This window comes from Octopus sinensis, linkage group LG18, assembly GCF_006345805.1.
Source record: "Octopus sinensis linkage group LG18, ASM634580v1, whole genome shotgun sequence".
Lineage (NCBI taxonomy): Eukaryota > Metazoa > Mollusca > Cephalopoda > Octopoda > Octopodidae > Octopus > Octopus sinensis.
The window spans coordinates 22,540,869-22,566,112 of NC_043014.1; positions in this window are offsets into that span (position 1 = coordinate 22,540,869).

Consider the following 25,244-nt stretch of genomic DNA (forward strand, 5'->3'; position numbering starts at 1 on the left):
CCATCCACAGATCTGGTCAGTAGCTCTCAACAGGTCCCGGGGGCTTTCCCTGTCTTTATACCCTTAATTGCTTTATCTTTCTCTATTTCATCAAAAGCTTTGAGTAATATGTCCCTAATTCTCTGTCCATTTGCTTGATCCTTAAGCTTCCACACCCTTCTCCATGCTGGTCATCTTCTGGTCATCCATTTAGCCCTGATCCTGAAGTCGATAACTACTAATCTATGTTGTGGGGTGCATTCTTTACCTGGGAAGGTTTTGGTATTTTTAAGTAGCCGTCTTTCCCATTTCCTGTCAAGGATGTAGTCAATTTGACTAGTGTGTCCACCTGATCGGTAAGTGAATAGGTGACTGGCAGGTTTCCTGAAGTCAGTATTACAAACCATAAGATCAACTCCAGCAGCCTGGTTCCCTCCTCATTGCGGGAACTAAAACCATAGCCTCCATGTATGCCATGGAAGCCCCTTGCCTGTTGTCCAATATGCCCATTGAAGTCGCTAACCACAAAGAGAAGGTCCCTGTCATTTGTCGATGAGGTAGTCTGCAAGAAGGTGTCATAAAATTGGTCTTTCAGTTCATTAAGTAGCCCTGGGTGAGGGGCATAAGCCGAGATAATGGTTGTTAACCTATGTTGCAGTACTGACCTAATCTTCAGTATTCTATGACAGACTCTGACTACCTCGATTACCTTATCAACCCATTTCTCTGCAAGAAGTATGCCCACGCTCCCGACCTATGTTCTTATACCTATGTTCTTTGCCTGTGAGGAACCTAGCAGAACTTCCTCTCCACCTTATTTCTTGGATGCAGCACAAATCTACACATCTCCGTTCAAGCATCTTAACAATCTCACCAGACCTACCTTTCAGTGTGCCAACATTAAGTGTACCAATTCTGAGAGTGTGGAAGGTGTGGGCCCGCGAGATCCTGGGATGGGGGACAGTGGTGTCATGTACCTGAAAAGAAAGCTTGCATTTGGCAGAACTCATAAACATACAATAGCCCTCAACCTGCATATAGTACACCATCATTTTATTTGCTACATAATCACTACATTACATGGGAAATAAACCCTAAGTAGGGATGGGGGAACATTAAGCCTTTGTTCATGGGAGAGATATCCGATAGAGGTCAGAGCATAAAGACTTCTGGTACAGGTAGTGAGGGTGGGAAGGGCAGGTTCACTGTGAAACAGAAAACACTCAGGTTGCCAGTGTGAGAAAATATTAATGATAATAATGAGATAGAATTGAGCATTTGAACTCTTAACTAGAGCTATAACCAACAGTTTTCGGTCAGCCAAACTGACAAAATTAGATAATTGAATGAATAAATGATAATAATAAATGAGTGTGAAAGAGAGGGAGAATTGCTTATCTGAACATCTTCTGGTTTCTACTCCATGTGGCAAGGTATTAAAATATGAGGTAGGGGAATCTGAATGAGCTAGTTTATATGGAGTGGGGGAGAGGGGGTAAAGTGTTGGGAAAAGCAAGTGGTTAATGAAACTGAGAGAGAGAGAGAGAGTGACCAGAGTTAGGCTGGTTGAAGACAGAACATGAGGAGACAGAATTTTGGGATTTAGGGCAACATAATTGAATGAATGGGTTTAACATTGCTGCTGCTGGAGTGAAAGACTAGTAATTTTGATAATGAGATAGAATTGGGCACCATGAAACAGCAAAAACTCAGGCTGCCGGTGTGAGAAAATATTAATGATTATAATGAGATAGAATAAGGCATTTGAATTCTTAACTAGGCTACCTAAACTACAAAAATGAAATTTTCTTATCATGCTCACACGAAAGGAAATATGTAAGTTGATACTGGTGAACTGCATCATGATTATAAACATTAGAGCTTCCACCATCAGTACTTCCCACCACCACAGTCTGAGTGTTCAGCACATTGTTTACCACCCCCAACTTATTACATACAAACACATATATATAATCACATATCTTCACATGATTTTTAAGACAGGATGCCCACTCCATCCCCTCCTTTATACTCTCTCCCAGCACACCCACCACCTGCATCCAAGCCACATATTCATTTTGCAGGTAGTTGTCTCTTACATGCACAGTGACTTTTGTGCAAGGGCCATAATTTTGATGAATTCTCTTTTGAACTTAGGCAAGATTTTCATTTTGTTTTTTCTCCAACACTCTCAAACTTCTTGCTTTTCAGTAGCAGAAAGACATCCCATCACTTTTCTTACAAGCCCTTCTGACAAGTACCATTTAGATTCTCCCCTGACTCATCTGGGAAACCAATCAGTAAAATTGACTGAAATAGAGCTATAATACTGTATTAATATATCCACTCTGTATCGACAAATATACAAGTTCCTTTTTTTCAGACTTCATACGCACACACAGCCACTTTTCCATATTGGCATGGACTATCCTTCTGATGCAGAGTTTTATAATACAAATATCCCTCATGTCACCAACCATTTTAGTCACTTTTTACAGCATGTAAGAATGTGATGTATCTTGGGAAAATGTATTCTGCTATAGTCCTAGGCCATCAAATACCTTCTGGGTGAATTTGATAGACTGTGCAGAAGCCTGTTGTGTGAATGTGTGTGTATGTTCTTGTGTGTGTGTGTGTGTGAACCTTAGGTTAGTTTTATATTTGTGACATATTTCAACTTCTAAAGGCAAATTCACTGCAGTTACCATGGAGAAAAAAATTCTCTACTATGGTAATAGATTCCCAGACATTGCATTTCTGAGAACTATGTTAAGGGTACATGTGTTTGTGGAGTGCTCAGCCACTTGTACATTAATTTCACGAGCAGGTTGTTCAATTGATTTGATCAACTGGTACATTTGTTGTAACAGATGGAGTGCCAGTTAGGAATGGACATGATACGGGTGAGGTGATGTTGAGTCAGGTGGATCAGATAGAATGTGATGTGACTCTTGTTGGTTCTGTGGATTAGACATCAAATTGGAAGTTGCAGAAAAGGAAGAGTAAGGTTGGAGTGTGTTGGTGTGTGACCCCATACTAATCAGATGGGAGGATGATCACATCTTGATGAAGCCTGTATTATGTGTGATAGGTGGTCAGTGATGGGTGTAAAAGTGTAAGGATGCTGACATCTGGAAGATGAAAACTGGAAAACAGGAGTAAATGGTATTCTATATAGACAATAATGAGATCAAGATGAATAGCAATTTTCTAAGCTGTAGCCTTATCCAACCCAGACTTTATCAAAAACTGACAGTAAAGTAATTATGATGATCACCATACTGCTATTATTATTATTTTGATAGACCAGCACTTATATTTGTGACCATACCTTCTTAATTTTTTTTTTTTTTGACAGCTGCACTATCTAATGAATTATTCCTTTTTTAACATAGCTGAGTGTGATTTAAAAGAGATTTGACTGCTATGATAAGCAGATTGAAAAATCACATACAAGATTCTATCATTGAATCTGGCTCTTTCCTTAGTTTAAGCTTTCCTGTTGGTAAGAGGCTGCCGATGTTCATTACAGTAATGATTTGATGCTGTTCATCCATGCTAACTACTCGTAACTGTGATGAGTTACATGGAATAAACTATTAAGCAAGCCTTTAACTATTAATTTGACAACCTATTAATAGAAATAGCTATGACTGACAATTAGTATCTTAATCTGCATCCCCCTCATGAAACAGTAATCTTGTTCTACATTCTAGTTTCTGGAACATGATTAACTTAAACATAAAATAAGTTCTTTGAGTTTACATTGGACTCAAAGCTGGATGTGCTACATATTAATTTAATCATTATTTCTGCTTGCAGTAGGATATGAAACATCATAAACATATTTTTGCCCATCTATCTCAGCTTCCCGTCATTGCTTTGATTTCTAATGGTGATTGACATTCAGACCCTTTTAGAATCTGGTCTCTCCATCAACTGATGGGACATGTTCTGTCTCTCTTTCCATGTATGATAACCTCCAGACAGCTCATAGAAAGTCCATAAGTTGAACTTTTAATGTGACCAAACAGTTTCAGGGCTTCACTTTTACAGTTACTAAAATTGGTTGTAGCTGTGTTATTTCTCATAGATCTAGCATTTTAACTCTGTTGGGTGTTTACCAATAATAAATCTCTTGACATAGTTTTGAAATATTTCAAATTTTGAAACTACTTCCTTGAACCAGGTAACAGGCACAATGTAAGTGTTTGAAGCTGATAGTTTATATCTAAGAGAAATTCTACATGCTTTAAAGGTCAGGCATATATTGTCATTTCTAGCTTTGGTTGGGTCTAATTTGTAACTATGCTATCTGTAGCCAGATATCCATTATATTTCTCAAATTTAATAATATCAGGTGAGGTACACTGTTTTCATAGGAATACTGTGTAGTCATTACAGATTATACAGTAATTTACTGTTAAAGTGTAAGCAAAACTGTAAAGATTCATTTGGGATTCTCACTTCTAGTTCTTTGCTTGAAGAAACCGAGTGATTTTGGAGACCCCAGCATTAGTTGTTTAAATCAACCCCAGTATTGACTAGTGTTAAAGTACTGGTCAGCTCATTGAAATTTTCTTTAACAATAATAATGATGACACAAGGTTACAGTGTTTTCATATTTATTATATGAAACATTATTAAAATGTTAAGTAGAAATAAATATGTTGTGATAAAAATAAAAGACCATATTAGTCAAAGACTGGTGTGTGTGTGTGTGTGTGCATGTATGTATATATATATATATATATATATATATCTATATAAACGGCAGTTTGTCTGTGTGTCTGTCAGGTTGTACCCTCACCCTGACCACGGCTTTCAACCGATTCTGATGAAACTTGACACACACATAGCCCAATGTCATAATTCAAAACTAACGCAGCGAAAATTTTGAAAAGTTCCCCCAGTTCTGAAAAAAATCGATAAATTCGACAAGGGGTCGAGAATCAGAAACACAAACCACAGACTGTCTAGGGGACGCAACTCCACCTTTTTAACTCTCAAAAATAAATTTACCATAATTTTTTTCCAATTTTTTGCTATTTTTTGGCTATAACTCTCTAAAAATGCTTTATAGTTATTTCCCTTACAAACCTGAGCAACGCCGGGCGATACTGCTAGTATATATATATATATATATATATATATATATATCAGCCTTGGAGGAATTCTAATCTCTGAATTAAAATCAGTGACAAGAGTAATGAGGCATCTTTCCAGCTGCATATTACTAATTTGGCAATCAAATGCAGATGGCTGGCTGGATCCTTTGAACTTTCAGAACTGGAAACATGATGATTCTCTTGCTCCCAAATACAGTCACCACACAGTATAAAATTAACTCGCAACAATCTAGCAAAATTACACACAAAAAAAAATGTCTCAATGAAAGATGTCACTGGGGAAGATTGAAAAAGTTAAAACTCTACTACCTAGAATGATGGCAAGAAAGATATGCATAGGACTTGTACCAAACTTTGGCATTGAAAGTTACACTAACAGTAGAACGGTGTGCCAAAGATCCTAACATTGCCACCAAGATACAGGAGCAGATACTACAACAACTTGGGTTTCAAGGGCTCACAACTCTTCAATATCCTTCTACAAAGATATCTGCATGGTGTGGATATAAGAGTCTTCGGATCTTTTTGGTTTGACCGGCAGTTTTTAACATAATTTCTAGGTAACTAAAAAATTTTAAACTTTGTATACTGGTAGAATGTGTTTATAAAACATCTTTTCTCTTGGCTTTATTGAGAAAATTCTCAATAAAGTTTTTTCTAGCGGTGTCATATGAAATTGTCACCCATAATTATGACCCTAGTATTGATCTATTGCATTTCAATCTATTTTAGATTTAGGGTTAGGGTTAGGAGTGGGGGGAAGGGTATCTTTTTTCTTCACAAATGTAAATAAATCCAATCTGTTTCTTAAACGAGGGACATATTCATACAGCACAGAATGTTTTTACCTCAATAGTCGGTCATTGATTGGTTAAAATTGCCAAAATGCAAAGAATTAAAGACCAAATATCTTACAAACTATAGAATTTTCTCAATAAAGCCAAGAGAAAAAGATGTTTTAAAAACACATTCTACCAGTATACGAAGTTTAAAATTTTTTAGTTACCTAGAAATTATGTTAAAAACTGCCGTTCAAACCGAAAAGATCCGAGTCTTCAAAACAAAACTGGATCTCCTCCTGTTAAGGATCACAGAGGATGAGAGGAGCAGCATAAAACTCACTTGTTCATCAAATGCCACTTATCAGATGAGGTTTCAAATAGTGGAGGTGTTGTGGAGCCAACGGTGGTGCCCCAGCATGGCTGCAGCTCCAGAGCTGGAACTGGTTCCTGGCTTTAAGGGTGTTGTGAAAGACCTGGCTGGAGGCCCAAGCTCCTGAGTTCTTTTTCAAAGCTTAGAAAAACTGAAAGACTGCTGCAATAAGTGTGTAAATATGAGAGGGGAATAAGCTGGATAAAATCATAATTAACTGATCTAACTAAGCCAGGAATTTTTCACCACTCCTCGTATGGGCAACCAGATCGAACAGTCTCAAGTGTAACTGCCCAAAACTGGTAACTTGACTAATGAAAGAAGGCCATGAATAACCTGTCCCTTTTTTCCTGTCTACCTTTGTATTGTCTATCTGTCAAGATGTTTTATTGTCCTCTATTGCGTTTTTGTTTTATATATATATATATATATATATATATATAATATATATATATATTATATTATTTTATTTTTTGAGATATTAATCCCACCCTCACCGAAAAAACGACCATCCTGAAATCTAACAACATTGTCTGTTTCAACACACAGTTTCACACCAGGAATCTTGCAACACAAATTCATAGTCGTGTGTGTGTATATATATATATATATATATATATATATATATATATATATATATATATATGGCAACTATGAGAAACATGCAAAACCTGCTGAACAGCGAGAATCCAAGCAATAATGTATCTATTCATTCTCTATACATTCTAGAAGATTTGAGCATTACTTACTGCTGTTTTTTGTCATCATGGAACATCTAGTCCCTTTCATGACACACGCAGTTCGTTGAAGTAAGATTTCGCGACCTTGTTGTTTGCACTGTCTAAAAATAATTCCGAGACAAAGACTGCATTAAAAATATATGCAATTTATTTCTGCCATTTTAGTGCTCCTTATATCAAATATGTTGAATATGAAATAATTAAAATAAAGCTTACCAATGACAAATATTTAACCTTAAGGGAGGCAACTCTTGCTATGATTTGTTGATCACATAGATTCAATTTCCCAGAGTTATCTTACCTAATGGATAATATTGACAACGGCACGAGTGCAAATTTTGAGGGGAAGCTATAGATAAATAAGACCTTTTAACTGACTTCTGCTTTAGTAACTGATTAATCAATTATGTATATCAAATATTATTACCAAAGAAATCACATACACTCATGTGTGTTAATGTGTATATAAACACACACTGCATCTGTAATGAGTCCTGTATTATTATTATTATTATTATTATTATATTATTATTATATATATATAAACTAAAAGGGGAAGTTCGAGAGCCCAGATGCTTAATCAGTAGACCACGTGATTTCTCAAGATCTAATAAGACGGCTAAAGAAGTTGAGAAAAGACAAGAGATAAAACTGTCTACATAAGTATGAGCATATGTTGTACCATTTATTTACTTTTATAAATATACACTTGCGTCAGAAATTAATTAGCACTTCTCAAATTTCTACATTAAATAGGTTAAATCAATTAACCTATGAGCTGTTCAAAAAGTCTTACGCGATGAGAAAACTTAGTATGGTGTGATTTCGGTCCTTGCGAGGCGCTACCTATATCTATTAAACAAAGGAAGATTTGTCTGCATCCGCACTCCAAGTTGTTGTTGCACTGCTATGTCAACATCATAAGGGTGTAGACTCTCAAACTGCTCTGCAAACAAAGTTACGTCATCGTTCTGCGCAACAGTGAACTCGCAACAAAGCAATAGTTCGAGATATGGCCACTAGGTGACAGCACATACCTTGAGTGAAAAGCAAATCAAGGGTGCTAATTAATTTCTGACGGTAGTGTATATATATATATATACTCTTTACTCTTTTACTTGTTTCAGTCATTTGACTGCGGCCATGCTGGAGCACCGCCTTTAATCGAGCAACTCGACCCCAGGAATTATTCTTTTGTAAGCCCAGTACTTATTCTATCGGTCTCTTTTGCCGAACTGCTAAGTAATGGGGACATAAACACACCAGCATCGGTTGTCAAGCAATGCTAGGGGAACAAACACAGACACACAAACACACACACACACACACATATATATATATATACACATATATACGACGGGCTTCTTTCAGTTTCCGTCTACCAAATCCACTCACAAGGCTTAGGTCGGCCCGAGGCTATAGTAGAAGACACTTGCCCAAGGTGCCACACAGTGGGACTGAACCCGGAACCATGTGGTTGGTAAACAAGCTACTTAACACACAGCCACTCCTGCACCTATATATATATATATATATATATATATATATATATATATATATGTAGGGAAGTATGTATTTAAACATGCTTACACACACGTATGTGTGTGTGTGTAATAATTAATAATTTTAAATTTGTGTGTACACCTTGTAGAGTGCCATTTAAAGCCTATTCACTGTATTTGGCTACCTGATGTCATCAAAAGCATGGAACTACATGCCACTGGATTTACTTCAGGAATTCCTTCGTATCCGTAGAGTTTATGAAATATGAGAGAAAGAAAATAGAATTCACAAGACTCTTTATTATTCACTATGATATTTTCTGGCAATTGTGTACTGGTGCCTCATGGATGAGAAGCTGTACAAGCAGTTGTGGTGCATCATAGGTGCAGATGTATCTTGTCAGGTGGTTGTAGTTTGCTACTCATCTACACAAGAAACTGGGTTATAGTGTAGAACTCTATTTATATAAGCAATAAAGTGACTCACAAAGAATAAAAAAAAAATTATAATATATTTTTATATTATATTTTATTTTTTATTTTTTAATTCTTTGTTATGTGATAAATTCCTGTGTAAAATTGGGCAAAAGAAATGCTACAGAAACTTATGAAATACTCCAGGCTTCTTATGGATTAAATTGTATAAGCAAAACACCTATTTTTCATTGGTACAAGAGGTCAGGCAAAGTACATCCAATGGAAAGCGGATGATGATCCCCTTTTCCAACAGTAAGGGCAGCCTCTAACCACTGGCCAAACAGTCAACAAAGAGTACTTTGTTGAGGTTTTGAGGAAGTTCAGGAAGAGATTTCATTGTGAAAAGCCAGAGCACCTACGTCAGAACAATTCACCAGTCCACAGTACCGTCTTGGTAACCAACTACTTGACAGAGATGGGCATCAAAACTGTCTCTCCCCATCTCCCCGCTACAGTCCTTGTGAGTTTTGGTTGTTCCACAAACTGAAGAAGGCTGTGACAAGGGTCTTAGACACCTTTAGTTTTGAAGACTTCCATGAAGTGGCTGGTGTGCTACGAATGCATAGAAGTCAGAGCATCCTACTTTGAAGGAGATTAGAGTTTTCTGCTTTGAAGTTAATAAATGTCTCTCCTGAAAAAGTCTGAAAATTTCTGGAATGCATCTTGTACAAGATAGTTTTTCAACTCCTGTGTAACAGTGCTAATGGTATCTTCTGCACCCCTCCTTTCTTGGTAGGTAGGGCCTGTTTGTATTACATATAGGGTGGTGCATGTTCTGCATTGAGAGCAGCCTCATCATTCTTCTACCTAAGTTCTGTGGTTCTGTCTTCTTTAGAAAAGGAGCAGAGTATCTTAATACTGGTATGGCTCATATATTCATTGCTTTGATAATATTCCCCCATTCAATTTTGTTTGGAGCACCTTCTTAATTTTTCTCTTGTACTCTTTGGAGATTTTCTCAGTCACTTCTTCTATTATCCTGTTGCCTTGCAGCATCCCTAGGCACTTGTATCCCTTATTATTCCACAGGAATCTAATGATATCCTCTTGTGGTATTTTATACCATCAGAGTTTATTTCTTTTAATTAACACTGCATACTTGTTTATCGCAAACTGCATTCCAATATCATTGTTGAATACTCTTACCGTTAGAATTAAAGAATTCAGGTCTTTTTCACATTTTGTATATAATTTGAGTTTTCACCCATATAAAGCAGGTGTTTTATTTTCATCTTAGAGAAATAAATCTCTGTATATTTGTCAGAAGGATTAACCCAATGACAAACAGAAATGGAAATAGTGAGAACGAGTTTCCCTGGAATATCTCCTTGCATATTTCCATGTTTCCTAACAGTTCATTTGCACAGTGTGTGTGTGTGTGTGTGTGCATGTGTGCAAATAAAATGAATAACCAGAGCAACAATTTCCTATTCTTTTCTATTGATTTCTATTTAGAAAAATTAAAAGATAAATATTTTTTTATTTGTTGTATCATAGAGTCATATATTTCAAAATATATTTGGAGATCAAAGAGTGAAGGACAGTCTTCCAACACTACAAGGGTAACATAAGATAAGGTAGCAGAGTTTTCATAAAAGTCAGAGCTCTGTGATCTTTGTCTTATAAAAAACCTTCATTCTATTTTCTACCTTAACTAAAATGAAGGAAATGAACTTATTTAGACCTTCTGACATTCCCCTACACCAAAATGTTTTACTTCAATTCTCTTGATGCATGATTAATAACAAATGATTGTGAAGAAAAGAAATGACCTGAATACAAACTGTATCATTAATAGTCATTTCTTCTTATTCCCAAAAGACCAATTAAATAAAACACCTGGTTTGGAAATATCTGTTTACATCTAACATATGACAAACACATAACAGACTCTACATACTTCTTACACAAGGTTTGCTTGAATATTATATATTTTTCTACCCCAAAACAGAATCAACATGTGAATGTGAGTCTGCATATTTGTGTGCACATGTGAATGTATGTGAAATAACTTGTTTTAAACATACCATATTTCTTTGTGATATATTTGAGGACCTTCCTTCCCATTTTTGAAGGTGCATGGCCCAGTGGTTAGAGTGTTGAGCTTACGATCGTGAGGTTGTGAGTTCGATTCCTGGACCGGGCTGCATGTTGTATTCTTGAGCAAGACACCTTATTTCATGTTGCTCCAGTTAACTCAGCTGTAGAAATGAGTTGCGACATCACTGGTACCAAGCTGTATTGGCCTTTGCCTTTCCCTTGGATAACATCAGTGGTGTGGAGAGGGGAGGCTGGTATGCATGGGCAACTGCTGGTCTTCCATAAACAACCTTGCCCGGACTTGTGCCTCGGAGGGTAACTTTCTAGGTGCTATCCCATGGTCATTCATGACCGAAGGGAGTCTCCTCCTCTTCCTTCCCATTTGTTTACTTTACATAAAGTTGTAGCACTGATAACTGGGTCTTTGTGCCCGTCAAATAATTATGCATATTGCTTATATGTACTAAATAAGCATTGACCAGATTAATATACATCCCTCTACTTCATAGCTCCGGGCATGTATTTAAAAATCACAACTTATGTATCAGCATAATATACAGAAGGTATTTTTTTCTAAATTATTATTTCTCATTGATATATAAAGTGATTGTTTCATTCTTTTATTTGTTCATGGTAAATTTATATGCCAACCATTCTTGATGACAAAAACTGCTATGTACTGTGTGGCTAAATGAGTATATATTTCAAGCATGTGGTAAATATTCAATATTTCCTTTATGTAGTATATTGAGGTCCATCAGTCTTCTTGTTTAATTCACTGAGACATAATTTCAAAGCACCAATTACCTGTTAAGTTATTGTGTACTATCAGCGATTATCTCCCAATAAACTAAAATTGAATTACTGGTGGGGGTCATGCACATTTTCTTGCTTACAAGTCTGTCTGTTTTTCTATCTGTCTACACATATGTGCACACGTACGCACACATACACACACACACACACACACACACACACACACACACCACACACACACACACACATATTAAAAATAAACATGAAACATGAAAATAAATTGAAATATGAAATTGAAATACCAGTTGTGATCTTTGTCTTATAGAAAACCTTCATTCTATTTTCTAAGGCAGCATCTAACATTATATTAATGTTCAAATGATTCCCTATTAATGAGACACCTGATGTTTACTGCAGTTTTGAATACATTAATAAGAACAGACTAGTGTCTATAGTAGTGGTCTTCAACCATTTTTTATCTATGGACTCCTTTCTTTACTATTTTATTATGGTTGATCCCATAACTATTTGATGTTTGAAAACTAGTTTTATAAAGACTTCTTTCAATATCAAAATTCCTATTTTGTTATTTACACATTAACTTGTGTAGGTTAAACTATGTAAAATGTTTCTTGCAATAAACACATAAAGAGCAAACTTTTTTCATGGATCCTTAAAATATTATTGCAGGTACCCAATTTATTATTTCGTTTACGTGGTACCCCCATGGGCCCCGGTTGAGAACCACTGATCTAAAAGAAGAAACTAATGGCTAAGTTGCCTAAACCTTAGGCAAGTATCTTCTACTATAGCCTTGGGCTGACAAAAGCCTAGTGAGTGGATTTGGTAGGTATATATATACACAGACAGATATATATATATATCTGTGTGTGTATCTTTGTGTCTGTGTTTGTCCCCCCACCACTGCTTGACAACTGGTGTTGTTGTGTTTACAACCCTGTAACTTAGCCGTTTGGTGTGCTAATGATTCTGCCAGCTTGCCACCTTAGGTGTGGAAAATATTGGTCAAAATATTCCAGTACTTCAACATCAGAAATGTTACTGGAATAACTTGAACCGAGTTATAGTATGGTTAGTTAAACTAGTATGTTATGTATTATATAACTGTTAATCATGTATCTTATGTAACTGAGTTGTGTCTAGGTACATACTTGTTTACATTTTAAAATGTTGTCTCCTGCCCCCATTACTATCAATGGTAGTTGAGGAAGAAGAGAATAACAAAATTCTGATGAATTGTTACCGACAGGCACAGGCGTGGTTGTGTGATAAAAAACTTGCTTTCCAACAACATATTTCTGCGTTCAGTCCCACTGTGTGACACCTTGTGAGTGGATATGGTAGACAGAAACTAGAAGAATTCTGTCATATATACATGTATATGTATATCATCATCATTATCATCTTCAGTTGGCATCTACTTCCCATGCTGGATGGGTTAGACAGTTTAAAACTGATAAGCTGGAGAGCTGCACCAGGTTCCAGTTTGATTCAGTATGGTTTCCGCAGCTGGATGCCCTTCCTAACACCAAACACTCCAAGAGTGTAATGGGTACTATTTACGTGCCACCAGCATTGGCCACAACTACACTTTCCCTTGGTTTGACGAGTCTTTTCAAGCACAGCATGTCGCCAAAGGTCTCAGTTACTTATTGTTTGCCTCCATGAGGCCCCACATTCAAAGTGTGCCTTTTATGTGCCACCAGCACAAGTGCCTGTTACATGAGACACTGGTGTCAGCCATGACTACAGTTTCACTTGGCTTGTCATTGCCTCCATGAGACCCAATGTTTGAAGATCATGCTTCACCACCTTGTCCTATGTCTTCCTGGTCTAACTCGTCCATAGGTTCCCACCACAGTTAGAGATTAGTATTTCTTTACACAGCTTTCCTCATCTATATGCATCACATGCCCATGCCAGTGCAGTCATTTCTCTTGCATACCATATCAGATGCCTCTTATGCCCACCTTTTCTCTCAAGACACTTACACTCTCTTATACATGCATACTGATACTGCACATCCAGCAAAGCATACTAGCTTCATTTCCTTCAAGCCTATGCATGTCCTTGGTGGTCACAGCCCATGTTTCACTGCTGGGTAGCATGGCTGTTTGCTTGCAGGCATCATACAGTCTGCCTCTCACTCTGAGGGAGAGGCACTTTGTTACCAACAGAGGTCAGAGCTCTCTAAACTTTATCTAACCTATTCTTATTCTAACAGTTACACTCTCGGAGCATCCACCTCCACTACTTACTTGTTCACCTAGATAATGGAACCTATCAACTACTTCTAACTTTTCCTGCTGGCATTGGATGGAGTCTATTTTCTGTACATTTTTAGTGTTTATTATATGTGTGCACCTTCCACACACAAAAACTAGTTTCCCTGTTAATCTTCCCCTGATATTGCTGCACCTCTTGCGTGTCCATAGCTTACACCTGGTACATTTTATAGAGTTTCTATCGCCACCTTTTCTACTGATTGAGTTGGTACATATACCCGAAGGGATTTGTGAATTGTCTGCTTTCCTACTTACTAAGACTTTGCATTTTGCTAGATTAACCTTTGATTCTAGACCTTGCTTCCACACCTCAAATTTATTCTCTAGTTCTGGAAGTGATTCGGCTATGAAAACAAGGTCATCAGCATAGAGGAGCTCCCAGGGGCAGCCTGTCTTAAATTCCTCTGTTATGGCCTGAAGGACTATGATGAACAGGAGGGGACTGAGGACTGATCCTTGGTGAACTCCTCCTTGTACCTTAAATTTATCGCTATACTCATTGCCAACCCTCACCTTACTGACAGCATCCCTGTATATTACTTGTATGGGTCTCTCCAACCACTCACCTATCTCTAGTTTCTGCATTGACCACCAGATAAGGGAGTGCGGAACCCTATCAAAGGTTGTCTCCATGTCAACAAAAGTCAAGTACAGGGGTTTATTTTTGGCTAGGTACTTCTCCTGCATCAGCCTTACCAGAAATATAGCATCAGTGGTGCTTCTCTCTGGCACAAAACCAAACTGCATCTCATCTAGACTAACTCTCTTCCTAATTAGCTGGGCTATGACCCTCTCTGTAACTTTCATTGACTGATCCAACAATTTGATACCTGTGTGCATATGTGTGTGTGTGTGTGTCTGTGTGTATTTGTCTTCCACCACTGCTTGACAAACAGTGTTGGTGTGTTTATATCCCTGTAGCTTAGCAGTTTGGTAAAAGAGACCAATAGAATAAATACCAGGCTTAACAAAAAATAAGCACTGGGGTTAATTCATTCAACTAAAAATTCAAGGTGGTGCTCCAGCATGGCCACAGTCTAATGACAGAAACAAGTAAAGGATAAAAGATCAGTTCAGTTGGTTCAATCCTCATCCTAATCCTGTTGAAAAAGTCATTATAGGTTTCAGCCTTTTGTTATTATATTTCTACTGTTTGAAAATAATGAAGAATTTAGTAATATATAGGTGCAGGAGTGGCTGTGTGGATATAGGCGCAGAAGTGGCTGTGGTAAGTAGCTTGTTTACCAACCACATGGTTCCGGGTTCAGTCCCACTGCGTGGCACCTTGGGCAAGTGTCTTCTACTATAGCCTCGGGCCGACCAAAGCCTTGTGAGTGGATTTGGTAGAAGGAAACTGGAAGAAGCCCGTTGTATATATGTATATATATATGTATGTTTGTGTGTCCGTGTTTGTCCCCTAGCATTGCTTGACAACTGATGCTGGTGTGTTTATGTCCCCGTCACTTAGCGGTTCGGCAAAAGAGACCGATAGAATAAGTACTGGGCTTACAAAGAATAAGTCCTGGGGTCGAGTTGCTCGATTAAAGGTGGTGCTCCAGCATGGCTGCAGTCAAATGACTGAAACAAGTAAAAGAGTAAAAGAGAGAGAGAATAATATACTTTTCTGTTTTTTTGGCTGGTGTTTGGAATATGAATTAATATAAAATTTTAATAGAAGGTTTTAATTTACATCACTTAAAGCAGTCTCAGATAGATTGATATTAAAAGAGTTAATTTCACACCTACAGCAGTCAACCAGTTACAATAATTGACTATAGAAACTCTTTGGTGGCTAAGGAGTCTGTGGAAACAGACTGATGGCTCCTCAAGTAATAGACTAATTGATATACTTGATTCAATAGTAATATTCTAATGATCAGATTAATCAAGAGACTGTTTTAGACAACAGATATACTAAAGAAATTATTCAGAGAAACCATTTACATGAAAAGGAATAGTTAAGTTAGCATATTTAATGAAGTGAACACTAAAAAGCTAATTAGAAATAATTATGTAATGAGGAAAAGATAATATTAGTTCTGGGTTAATATTATTTTAATTGATCTGGCTAATATGATAGCTAATTCCAGGCATGTTTCAGCCTTATTAGCCTTCCCAAGTGCATATGGTCGACTTATTGGACATGGTATTCTATAACTAGATGCCCTTTCTGTTGCCAAACCATACTTGCATTTTAAGCTAGATATTTTTTATTCAAGTGATTTCTACACATCAAACAGCTAAGCTATGGAGTTATGGAGCATATTGCTTACAGGAGACATAAACAAATGTCACTGCTATCTAGGCAGTTACAAGACATGCAACACTCACATATATATTATATTATGACAGAGGGCTAAGATATGTGGCACATTGCTGTACTTGAGAAGACCAGCCCACCACAACAGAATTTAGATCCTAAAAACAAGGTGCCACGTAAAAAGCATTGATATGGGTGCTGGTGCTATGTAAAAAGTACTGGTAATGGTACCACTTAGTAGTGATAGTACCATGTAAAAAGCAACCAGTACACTCTGTAAAGTGATTGGCATTAGGAATGGCATCCAGTCATAGAAACCAAGTCAAAACAGACTGTGGAGCCTGGTGTGGCTCCTGACTTTGCCAGTTCCAGTCAAGCTGTCCAAATTATGCCAACATAGAAAACAGACATTAAATGTTGATGATGATGATTACATGATAGGAGGTTCCTGCACAGTTTGAGTGAAATTTTACTCAAAAGGTATCAGACAGCTTGGGGCATTGAGAGAAAATACTTGTCCATGGATCCATAAAATGTGATTGAACCCCAAACTACGTGGTTGTGAAGTAACTTTTTAACCACACAACCATACATCAGACTTCTTGCTATACATTACCATAATCGTCTTTTAGGCCTGGATTTTGTGGGGAGGGGTATAGTTAATCACATCAACTCCCAGTACTCAACTGGTACTTAATTTATTGACCCTGAAAGTTTGAAAGGCAAAGTTGGCCTCAACGGAATTTGAACTCAGAATGTAATGGCAAACAAAATATTGTACTAGCTTTGGTTTAAAACGTACATTTTAATCTCAGGTTGGCTCAAACAACACTAAGTTTATGGCTTTATTCAGTTTGTGGTTGGCTGAATAAACAGGCTCCTTCTAACAGGTGCTCTCTGCTACGTCTGATTGTCACTTATATAATATGCCTGCCTCCATGTTTAATTGAGTTCCTTGTTGTACTTCTCTAAAGGACTCCCAGCATGCAGTTTTGCTCTATCATGTTAACGCTGGCCTCTCTCACACAAGATCAACCCTTCTTCCATGTGCACCAGCAGTATAGACCAAACTCAATGCTGTTATCTCATGCTTTCTATATACACAAATCTCTTTCTATATACACAAAGTACAACTAATGTCTTCCCACATTCATTCATTCACTGCTACCACACTACAGACATCTCTATAAAACATTAACATTGTACTTAACCCACACTGCAGCAAATAAAGTTTTACTACTGAACAAGAGTGAGTCGCTGTTGTATATCATCTAACAGCTAATGAACACACAAACACAGTCAATGAAATCTGTCTGCCACATACTGCTATCAACATCTACCATTGCTGACATCGTCATCTTCAACCAACAACCATGGAGTCGACCCAAATGAGAACAACTTTTGTTAAACTTATAACCAACAGACTACGTTAAGGTAGTGGTATCAACAAATCATCACACTGGTGACCTCAGAACTTCATATTCATATAGTAATCATCCTTACTAAACTATAATCATATAAACTAATAAGCAGATTGGTGGCTATTGTAATTTTAATAATATAAATTCAATGGTTATCCAGGTAGCCTATGTCAGCATGGTAATGGAATATCTGAGTTGACCCTTTGCATTGAAACTGGCCATATCCAGCCAAAATATTCTATCTGTTTTGTGTTCAAACTGACAAGATCTAGGCTCTCTCACCTACCTTACTGTATCATTATAAAAATAAACAATCATAACAAAATCTTGAGGCTACAATATAATGCATGATTAATTCAAAACAATGTGAATGAGTAAGCGTTACATTTAACAGAATAATCTGAATGCTAAAGGATTAACTCTTTAGCATTGAGATTACTCTGTCAAATGTGATGTTTATTGATTCACATTGTTTTGAATTAATCATGCATTAATCTTGTAACTTTGAGATTTTCATGATGTGACTGTTTATTTTTAGAATGACATTGTAGAGCAGGTGTGAGAAGCCATATCTGGCCATTTTGAACATAAAACAGGTAGGATATTTGGAGTGGATATGACAGGTTTAAGTGCGAAAGGGTTAAGAGACGAACAAAATCCCCAACAAATAAAACACAACAGAACACAGTCAATAACATTACTGAAAGGAGAACTAAAAAAGAATTCACAGTGTTGAATGGTCATCATTTGTCAAAAAAAAAAAAAAAGAGGACAGAGAGATGGAAGAAAAAGAAGAAGGAAAGGAATGCTAAGTGAAAAAAATAAAAATTGAAGTAGTGGTTTGCAGAAAGAAGAGCAAGTTAAGGGAGATAAATGAAAATGTTGGCAGGGCTTACAAAGAAAGAGTTTGAAAGGATCTTTTCACTTTGACCGGCAGATTTTTAAAATAAATTCCATGTAACTAAACACTTTTAAACTTCGTATTCTGGTAGAATGTGTTTATAAAACATCTTTTTCTCTTGGCTTTATTGAGAAAATTCTGTAGTTTGTAACATATTTGTTGTTTAATTTCTTGCATTACAGTAATTTCAGCCAATCAATGACATCAATTGAGGTGAATTCAATTTCTGCCATAACATTTTCTGGTGGCGTCATATGAAAATGTCCCTGTTTTTTATGAGAAAAAAGATACCCTGTGGCCATAAACTGAGGGGTCACTCGTAAACAGAGCTGGATAACAAAACCGTTCCCTCTTTAGTGTCCACCCATAATTATGACTCTAGTATCGATCTATTGCATTTCAATCTGTTTTAGAGTTAGAGTTAGGGTTAGGGTTAGGGTTAGGGTTAAGGTTAGGGATAGGGGTGGGGGGAAGGGTATCTTTTTTTCATCAGAAATGTAAATAAACCCAATCTGTTTCTTAAACGAATATATAATATGTAACAGGGACATTTTCATATGACACCACCAGAAAATGTTACGGCAGAAATTGAATTCACCTCAATAGACGTCATTGATTAGTTGAAATTACCGAAATGCAAGAAATTAAACAACAAATATGTTACAAACTACAGAATTTTCTCAAGAAAGCCAAGAGAAAAAGATGTTTTATAAACAAATTCTATCAGTATACGAAGTTTAAAATTTTTTAGTTACATAGAAATTATTTAAAAAATCTGTCGCTCAAAGTGAAAAGATCCGTTTGAAATTTTGGCATTGTGATATTCTGGTTGCAGATATTCTGGTGTATTATGAATAATATAAGTCCAGTAGTAATGCAGGTCTTGTATGTTAGTGTGGTAATGGAATATCCAAGTAGAGCAAGGAGAAAACACAGTAGCTATAGTTACAGTGTGATCAACAGACTGGTTCCTATAGTAATGCATTAGACTAGTAACCATGTCAACAGACTGATTGCTATACTAATTAAACCAGCAGTTAGAGCAACAGACTAATCAGCACATAGTTGCCATGGCTACACATTATGCTCCAGTTACTAATCTCTGTTTATCTCACATTAATACACACACATACACACACACACACATGCATGCACACAAACACACACGCACATACACACACATGTATGTATGTATGCATGTATGTATGTATGTATGTGTGTGTTTGTGTGAATGTATGCATAAATATATATATATATTCATCTGAGTGCAGAAACACAGAAATACTCTTGATTTGTGTCAGGGCACACAGCAAAACTACTGATAGTGAGGGACTTCAAGATGTTGTCCCAGCATTCTTTTAAGAAAGGAATACTCTGATTACTGGTCATCTTGCTTTGGCCTATCAATAAGTTCTAATCACACAGATTCAGAGAATGGTACTCATATTCTACAAGCATTTATCCCTATATTCCAGTGTTGTACATCTACAGAAAGTTCTATGACAATGGAAAAGTGGCAACATGTGCAGACCTGACCATTTGGAAGCACAGAGTAAGTTACAACTTTCGTCTGTCACTTATACTTCAAACTGCAAATCTACAGGGAGAGTGAATACAGCCACAAGACAAATAGAAATTGCCTGCCCCTCCCAGCCAAAAGAGGGTAGTGGAGCAATCTTCACAATGGATTCAGCTGATAGCTGGACCTGTCCCTCATGCGACAGCAGGTGTTCAACATAAACCTACAAGTCAGCAATACTCAGGTTTATCTCGAACAGGCAGCACCCCTCAGTAGTACTGGCAGACAAGGGATTTCTGGAAGTTATCCATAGGCCCAAGCCTGAAAGTTCTCTGAAACAGACCAGTTAGTTGATCTTCATCAACACCCAGAGTTCCCCAAGAACTAGCCCTCTATAGAACACTAGAGTGGAACTACTACCAACTGCATTGCTCCTCAAAGTGCCAAGCACCTCTCTTCTGTCTACGTCTAATCCAGGATTGCAGCTCAGCCAAAGAGATGAGCTGTGGAAAGGTGTGCCTGACAAATGGTGACCACACCTGCTCACCATCAAGGAAATGCTAGAAATGTCACAACCTCAGTGCACGTCAGTGCATCAGTAATCATGGCATGCCCAGCCCTTCATTCAGCAGCTGTTGACAGCAGATGGAGCACCTGACCATTGGAATGTGCTCCTTCTACAGAATGCCGAAGAGTAAGCACACCAGCTTGGTCAACTAGCAAACAGGACAAAAGATGACAGTTGAGTAGTAAAAAATGACGGATGACATGTACACATTCGCCACCTTGGCTTGACCTTACAGGGACAGCTTCCTTTTGGCCCATTTCTGGGTGAGCTTCACTACCCTGCTCATCACCTCATCCTAGTTTTTTTCCACCTGGAGGTCTGGACCAAACTAGACTCTGAGCAACTTAACTGGATCGTCTGTCCAGCACCCAACAATGCTGTTGGATGGCATGGACTTGCCTCTCCAGCTGCCAAGTTGCAAGCCCACTGACTTTTCCATGTTAATTTTTTGCTCCTGTCACCACTTCATATTCTTGTAGTGTGTCGCCAATCAGCTCTATATGCCTGTGGCTCAATACTACGAGGGTGACATCATCAGCGTAAACAGACACACTTCTCCCACATCCTAGATCATGCAGGACATGCCTCAATGCCTCCAACTTCTGCAGTAATGGCTCAAGAGTCAGTACATACAGATGGGAAGAGAGAGAGGGCACCCTTGACAGACCAAACGCAAGATGCTGAATGGCTCTGACAGGTGACCATTCACCTGAACAGATCCCACTGTACAAAGCAGCGATCCTACCACAGAAAATGGGACCAAAACCAGCTGCATTGAGGACAACTGCCACGTATTGATGGTCGACCCTATCAAAGGCTGTAGATTGATCTAAATTGATCAGAATCCCACCCATGCCAGCTTCGTTACCCACCCTCTCTACGATGTAGCACATAAGATGGAGTTTATCGTAAATAATCCTGGTTGGGATGGTGCATGTTTGTGCCTTGCCAACCAGCTTGTCGACAATAAGCATCAACCTCTTGGCTAACACCTTGGCCAAAATCTTCAACTCTGCATTGAGCAGAGTGACGGGCCTAAAATTCTCCATAATGTCCCCCTTGTTTGGGTCCTTTCTCAGCAGTGTCATCACCCCTCCACTGACAAAAGTGGGAATTCTTCCATTCTGTTACCAGTTGTAGTTGATGTCTGCTAAGAGGCCTGCAAACAAGTCTGGCATCGAAGTATAAAGCTCGTAGGGCAGACCATCCAAATCTGACGATTTACCTCTCATGCAGCTTTTCATTGCTTCCTGTATCTCCTCTACTGTTATCAGCCTTTTGCAGCACTCTGCCTCACTCGCTGAGAGTCGTGGCAGTCCATCCAGGTACACACTGAAGTCTGCTCTGTTATCTATCCTACTATTCATCCCAAACAGGTGAGCAAAGTGCAGCTGAAAAGCTCCGCACATCTGTTTTGATTCGAACACCTCGCATCCGGTCTGGTCCTGCAAAGACCGAATGGTGGCTTTATTGCCACTTTTCACCTCTGCCATGCAAGCCCATCATGATGTTTTTGTTCCTTTCCCACTTAGTGAACATGCCTTAGCTCTGACAATGCAGCCTTCATGTTTGGCATTGAAATATTGGTTGAGGCCAACCTAGCTGCCAACACATCAGTTGTGATACCTGTCCTAAGTGCCTCATCTAACTTTCTAACTAAATCTCCCATTCTATTTCTCTCTACCACTAATGCCTTGCTAAACCTAATTGATTCTACTCTAATTGCCCTTTTACGAGCAAACCACCAGTTGTTGTTGACGATTGCACCCATCAATACCCACTTAACCAATTCACTAATCCGGTCTCTGTAAGCTTGATATGCCAGTAATTATGTGTCTGGCTTCCAGTAACCAGGACCCTGTCTATGAAGCCTATCTAAGTACAGATCACAAATTTGTGGTCTGTGTAGCCGGCCATGTGAAATTGTGGACACCCTATGCTATCCCTGTTCGCTGGCCTACAAAATACCCTATCTAGATATGATAGCCTGAAAGCACTGCCGTCATTGCTGCTCACATCTAGGACCACCAACTTAACTTCTGGATCCAGGAAGACTGCCTTTATTTTCAAATTTAGACCCTTCTGGAAAACCACTACAGTACCATAGCAGCCACTCCCCTTGACAATAGAATCCACCTTGTTTTTCACAAAATAAAAAGCAAAAATTTAGAGAAAGGACTAAAATGTCCAAAATGGCCCCTAAAAAGATGAACTTTCAACAACAAACCTCTTCTGGTCAAGAAAGGTTCACAAAATCAACAATTGAAGTAAAACAGGCAACAACCTTCAAAAAACGACAGCAAAAATTGCAACTTACAGAGCTCAAAAAAACACATCTTCACTCGCCAACAACAACAACAATAATTCATTTTTTATTAGCCACAAGGGCTTACATAAAACAACATTAAATGCCATGACACAACATAAAATATAACAAAGGGTTTTCAGTGTGTAAACAATAAAAAACAATAAAAATTAAATGTAAACTCCCAAAAGGGGAGGTGCTTTATAGGTCCTTATCAAAAATACCACAAAAAGCTACAGGTGCCTGATCAACAGGGCAAGAGTCCTTCTTTTATCTTTCACAGGCATACACTCAAAATTGGTCCTTTCACATCGGCAATTCTTCCAACATTCACCCATCTTTCAACAAACTTGCTAGAAGGCAATGCTTTCCTCTCCACCCTCAGCTTCCTTTTCAAGTGAAACTTGAAAAAGTTGATGAAGGCTTGGCCAAAGAGGAAAGTGTCTGAATTTAGCCCTTTCAGACAAGCCCACCATACTACCTCTTTCACTACAGCCACCAGACAAATAAAAACTGCCTGCCCCTCCCAGCCAAAAGAGGGCAGTCTTTACTATGGATTTAGCTGATAGCCAGATCCATCCTACATGTGACAACAGGTGTTTGATCTAAACCCACAGGTCAGCAATACTCAGGCACTGGATGAGGGCATGCAGAAAGGTTTCATTGTTCTGCGTGTACCTCAAGCAGGCCCAGCTGATGGCACTTCCGTGCCTGTAAAGTTTATCCCGGAGAGGCAGTGCCCTTTGGTAGGGATTTCTCAAAATTATCCATAGGCGTAGGCCTGAAAGTTCTCTGAAACAGACATATTAGTTGATCCTTGTCGATGCCCAATTTTTCTCCAAGAACATTGTCGCACTTCCCCTCCACTAGCCCTCTATAAAGTGCTAGAGTGGAACAACCACCAACTGCATTGTCCAGAGTTGTGAGCACTTGATGGCACACAAGGTGCCAAGTGCCCCACCTTGGTCTATGCTTAATCCAGGTTTACAGCTCATTCAAAGAGACAAGCTATTGAAAAAGTGAGTCACACCTGCTTACCATCAGAGAAATGTTGGAGATACTGCAACCTCAGCACATGTCTGCACATCAACAACCACAGCATGCCCAGCCCTCCATTAAGTGGCTGTTGACAGCAGATGGAAAGCCTGACCAGTGGAATGCACCCCTTCCACAGAAAGTAGAAGAGCAAGCGCACCAGCTTGGTCAACCAGCAAACGAGGCAAGGGACAAAAATCAAGTGGTAATAGATGACAGATGTGATATACACATTCACCACCTTGGCTCGACCTTACAGGGACAGCTTTCTCTTGGCCCATTTCTTGGTGAGATTGGCTACCCTGCTTCTCATTTAATTCCAGATTTTCTTACACCTGGAGAAAACCAAATCTGGACCAAACCAAATCCTGAGCAATTTAATTGGACCCTCTGTCCAGCACCCCACGATGCTGTTGGACAGCATGGACTTGCCTCTCCAGGTGCCGAGTTGCAAGCCCACTGACTTTACCACTTCAATTTTTGCTCCTGTCAGTGGGGGAAGTAACATTGAGTGGATGTGGCTTGTGTCAGTTGAGAGATTTAAGGTATAGAGGGGTCAAAATACAGGTGTCTTGCTGTAGAGTAGATACATGAATACCCCAGTTGGAAAACAAAGGAAAGTGAGTCAGAGAGTAAGATAATGGGAGTGATAATGAGAGAGATAATGGCAGAGAGATAATTACAAACAACAAGTTAATTGTGCTAACATTTACAATTTGGTATCTTCAAAATTATTTATGTTCAGTAGTACTATATTTTTAAGGAAATGCAATACTACCAAATACAGCTAACTTCAGATAGTTTAGGTTACAATAGATGGATCATAAAAAATGACATGTAACGATGTAATTTAATTATTATGATGTCGCTTCCTGTAATATAGTTATAAACAAAAATTTACGTTTATTTGTTTTGCCAAGAGGCATGTGTGCCATTGTGAATTGGTCTGCATGCCATAGGGCTTCCAACACCTGGCCTAGATTATGGCAGTGGTTTTGCAGAATTGTTAGAACATTAGATAAAATGTAAAATGCCTTGTGATATCTAGCTACAGACCTTTACATTGAGAATTCAAATCTTATAGAAGTCAACTTTACTTTGATAAACAGTATCAGTCAAATACTGAGGTAAATTTAATGAACTGGTCCCTTTCT